Below are 5,095 nucleotides of genomic sequence, written 5' to 3'. Positions count from 1 at the left end.
GAACAACAAGATCAGACAATACGCCAGTAGCAAATTTAAACGAGCACCAAATTCTTTTTTGATACTTTACTCTTATGACTATCCGCACGCTGAGGTTTTCTGCTGTTATTTACACTTGTGTTGCGAGCAACAAATAAGGTCAAAGCCAACTTTGAATTAAACGCCGTCACAGGCTACATAATTACAATAATTGTTACCGATTACAATAAATCCTGATCTGAGTTGCAGCTGACGGAGGTGCTAATTTCGTGCATTTTCTGTATATTTCAAAGGTTCTTGGCGCAACACCGATCTCTACTTCCATTTAATATCGGACATGACAATTTCCGACGTTGAGCATGGCTGATACCAGAATCATACAGAGGATTGCCCCTTTTAAAATATACGGAAAATGCACGAAATTAGCATCTCCGTCAGCTGCAACTCAGATCAGGATTTATTGTAGTCGGTAATAATTATTGTAATTATGTAGTCTGTAACGGCGTTTAATTCGAAGTTGGCTTTGACCTTATTTCTCTTGTGTGTCGTAATCGTTCCATCGGCGATGACTATAATTTTCAGTGTTGATAATGTGAACTTCAACAGTTATTATTATTTTTATTTATATCACTTGTAAGTTTGAATGTTGTTTGAGATCGCAACAATTAGCATCGCGCCGAAATCGCGTTCGGCTGCATGTTAGCACATGCACGCTTGCAGTAAATTAATATTCGCGTAAAATGTCGCATAAGAATTGTTACGGGAATATTCGGTATAGCATGGATCTTTCGGGATTAGCTTTCTAGAAACTTTAACATTGTTATCAATAATAAAGTCAAACAACAACGCTAGAACAAAGGAACGATCCATGCTATACACAAAGCACTCGAAAACAGGTGACGACCCCGTCGGGTCGCTACGTAAAATCGGTGACGTCAGCTCCATGACGCGGGACTCCGACGGCCAATCACCCTCCCGAAATTCTGGGAAATCTGCAGGGAGGGAGTTTCGCCTCGGAGGTGTTAAAAGGACCGCCGCTGCGCCGCGGAACCGATTTCGCTCGCAGATCATAGTTAAACCGCTTTTCGTACTCCGCTTTGCACACCGCTTTCCGCTATTCCACGTTTCGAACACGCTTACGCCGCGTCGGTCGCCGTAGCTTCTGTGCGCGCTTCACGGCTTCCTTGGCAAAAAGGAAAAGAACTGTAAATAACGTGTACATACTGGAACTTTGGGAACATTATATATTTTATTTTATTTGTACTTGCTGTCTCTTTACTTGTGGTCGTCTTTCACCTCGCGCTATCTCGCGCTACCGCGCGCTCTCGAACAAATGTAATGCCCTGAGAAAGACTAAGTCGAAACGTTGACTCGATAATTATAATTCAAAATGTATATATACCTAGCTTTTTATTAATACTTTAATATTGCTCGGAATATCGGCCGTAACATTACTCAGCTTTTAATTTTAATATTTTATTTACTTATAAATAAGATACTAAAAATAATACGACATCGTAAAAATTATAAAATATTGCGGAATAATTTTTCATATGCAATAGAATAATTATAGGTAATTATGTTGTATTATAATTATCATATAATCTATAATTATATTATTCCAGTAAACACATACTTAGTCGGTGGAATAATAGGTGCAGATGCACAATACAATTATAATTACATAATCATCTATGATTGTTATATTGTATGTAATACGTATTAATTGTGTGCATCAAATTGTATTAAAAATGTTTTTTTAATCAAATGCACGCGCGAGCAATACAGCGTGACTGACCATTTTTACGCGTTCGCGGTTCTGTATTTGAACCTTTTATCGACCGTGACGGTAACGTAGCGCGCTCGCCTGCACCGCTTTGCACCGTAGCTCACCGGGTAACGGAACTCATTAATGCTCCCCACTGTACCAGACGAACAGGAACCCCTCTACCCGGAGAGAGGTTCCACACAAATCAAAAAGCCACGAGTTAAACTCGTTAACATTGAGGGTTGACATATACCCACTACCGGGAAAAAACAGTCGGACTCAAAGTCCGCATCACGGGCCGCTATAGCGGCTGTAGTAACGATCACGCCCGTCCCACCCCCAGGCCCCCCGGAAGGGGGGGAGAAGGGGAGGGAGGGGCGCGAAATGAGAAAAGATCCCGAGAACCCCGCCGCAGGCCGAGGAAACCCCGAAGGACGACCACCCGCACCCCGCAGCCACAACGGAGCCTCCGGCAAACCCACTGCAGAGCAGTGGGGCCGGAGCCCCGCAACACAGCAGTGAGCAGCGAAACTACGGGCGACCGACCCCCGAGGAGCCCCCGACCCAGCGCAGCGGAGTCCCCAGGAGAAGAAATTAAAAATGTATAAAACGCAATAAATATATATGAATCTAAATCTAATTTCCTATTACGGGGCCATCCGGCCGCCTAGAGGGAAACCCGCACGCCGACCGCCCCCAACCAGCCACCCCCCAGGGATCCGGGAACGTCGCCGAAGCGACGCACCGGACCCCAGGAGGAGGAGAGCCAAAGCCGGCCCGCGCCCGGGCAACCCAGGAACGGCAGGAAGACACCGTCCGCACGCAAAAAATATAAAACGCATCGAGAGAAACCGCACGCAGTACATAAAGCCGCAACAACATCGCAGAAAACGCAATTATCCCGGGTCAAGGATCATTTGTTGTTGTCTCCTACGCTCGTCCTCTTCCTTGCGCTGAAGAACGCGTTCAGCAAAAGTTGAAAATGCGTTCCAACGTTCTTTGGAATTGCAGATCTTAGCAATAATATTCCCCAAGTAAAGGTTCTGACCAACTGCAGCAGCAAGTTCACCACGCTCTAGGGCCCAGAAATGACACACTTCTATGGTGTGCTCCGGGGTGTCCTCTTCCACGTCGCAATACCGGCACATCGGAGAATCCTCTTTACCAATCCTATGCAGGTAAGTGCCGAAACACCCATGACCTGTCAAGAGCTGAGTTATTCTGTATGTGAGGAATCCGGAACTACGATCCAACCAGTCATCAAAACTGGGGCCAATCGCCTCTCTCGTTCTTCTTCCTGGGAGATTTGCGCGCGTAATATGGATACGCCATTGCTCACGTAATGCGTCCCATTCCTCCAAACGTACAGCGGCAGCCGATACCTCATTGTAATCCTCCGATACTTCATTCCCATTCTCCTTCATTCTTCGATGTCGGAGGTATGTCCTTCTTAGGAATTCCGCATAGAGATGCAGAGGCGGAACACGGGCCAGGAGCGTAACCGCCTCGTACGAAACAGTACGGTACGCCATGATGGTTCTTAGCGCAGAGAGTCGAAGCGCGCGGCGCATTAATCTCTGCTTGTTTTCGGAGGCCATAAATTCCTCGCTCCAAATGGGAGCGGCATAGAGCGCAATAGAGGTTGCCACAGAGTAATATAACCGGCGCTTGTTCTCGATAGGCCCTCTGAGGTTTGGGAGAATTACGCACAAGGCACGATTTACCTTAGAGATCTTTGCGGCAACATAATTCACGTGGGTGTTAAATGCCCATCTCTTGTCAATGTAAACGCCAAGATACTTCATGTTGCTGGATATCTTGATGTTCTGTCCCTCGTAGACAAAGTTCGAATTTCGGGGACAGTGTCCAAAGAATACGGCCTCCGTCTTAGGCCAGGACACCGACAGGCCGAGGTCTCGGATGTTGATCATCAGCCTGTCCAGGCATTCAGACGCGAGAGCGCATGCCGAATCGAAATCGTCCTCAGCGACTAGGAGCAACGTGTCGTCGGCATAACACACTACATGGGAATCGCCAGGAAGCAGAGTGCGCAACACCTGGTCAAAACCCAAATTCCAAAGTGGAGGACCCAGCACCGATCCCTGGGGGACCCCTCTGTTGACACGCCTGGTGCGACGGATGCCGTCAGACGAGACATATCTGATTACTCTGTTTCTTAGGTAGTCCTCTACAATGCGCCTCAAGTACCGCGGAACGCGCTTGTTCCTTAGGGCAGCTCTGATTCTAGAATGTTTAATAGAATTGAACGCATTCTTAATGTTCAACGAAACGGCCAGCACCACTCGGCCGTTCGCGCGGGCCCCAGTAATTATATTCTTGACCAGGAAAAGAGCGTCAGTTGTTGAGCGCATCTTACGAAATCCAAATTGATTCGCCGAAAGATCGTATCTGGGATTTTGGTCAAGATAAGTGGCCAAACGGTTGGCAATGATGCGCTTAAAAACCTTCCCGGTTTCATTCAGGAGGCAAATCGGTCTTGCCTTAGGCACCTCGCCGCGTGGTGGAATATCTCCTTTGGGGATCAAAACGAGATCCGCCAGCTTCCACTTGGATGAAAAGACCCCAGACTGCATGCATATGTTAAAGTTAGCCGTCAGTCGATGCACCATAGTAGGAGGTAACTTTTTTAGGACGGTCGCTTTGAAGCCGTCAGGACCGGGCGCCGTGTTGCTAGATTTCTTGGCCACTATCGCTTCTTCCACTTCATCTGAGGTGATGGGGGTTCTCCCCTCCTCGCAATCACCTAGATCCACTCGAGACAGTTCTCGACCAGGCGGGAACAGATCATCCAATAGACGATTCAGCACTTCTGGCTCGAGGGTGGTGCTGAGCCCCGGAGTAGGTTTCCTAAGTTTTCCCAAAACTAACTTATAGGGAAGTCTCCAAGGATTATCCTTCAGCGTATCGATAAGCTCTTGCCACGCGGCGGACTTGGCGTTCTGTATCTCGTGCTTAAGATTTTGAGTAGCGGCAGTATACGCGATCCTTTTAGCTTCCAAAACTTCCGGGAGATCCCTACTCTTGCCACGAGTCCAGGCTCTCCTCGCAGCGATAGCCTCAGTTCTTAATTGTGCTATCTGGTCATTCCACCAGTAAGCCCTGTCCACCCTAGCAGCGCGCAGGCGAGGGACCGCCGCCTGACACGCATCATAAATGCAATTGTGAATGCATCGATCAGACCCACTCCGATCAGATATTCTGGATCACCAGGAGTCACCGCACATCTCCACTCAATGGCTTCCTGGAAGAGTCCAATGTCCATCCTTCTGAAATTTCATCGGCGGGGCAGAGGTGGTGTTGTATGCCGTGTCGATGAATCCGCAATTT

This window comes from Temnothorax curvispinosus, unplaced genomic scaffold, assembly GCF_003070985.1.
Source record: "Temnothorax curvispinosus isolate PA1 unplaced genomic scaffold, ASM307098v1 QBEX01016142.1, whole genome shotgun sequence".
Lineage (NCBI taxonomy): Eukaryota > Metazoa > Arthropoda > Insecta > Hymenoptera > Formicidae > Temnothorax > Temnothorax curvispinosus.
Note: the sequence above shows the minus strand (reverse complement) of the source record.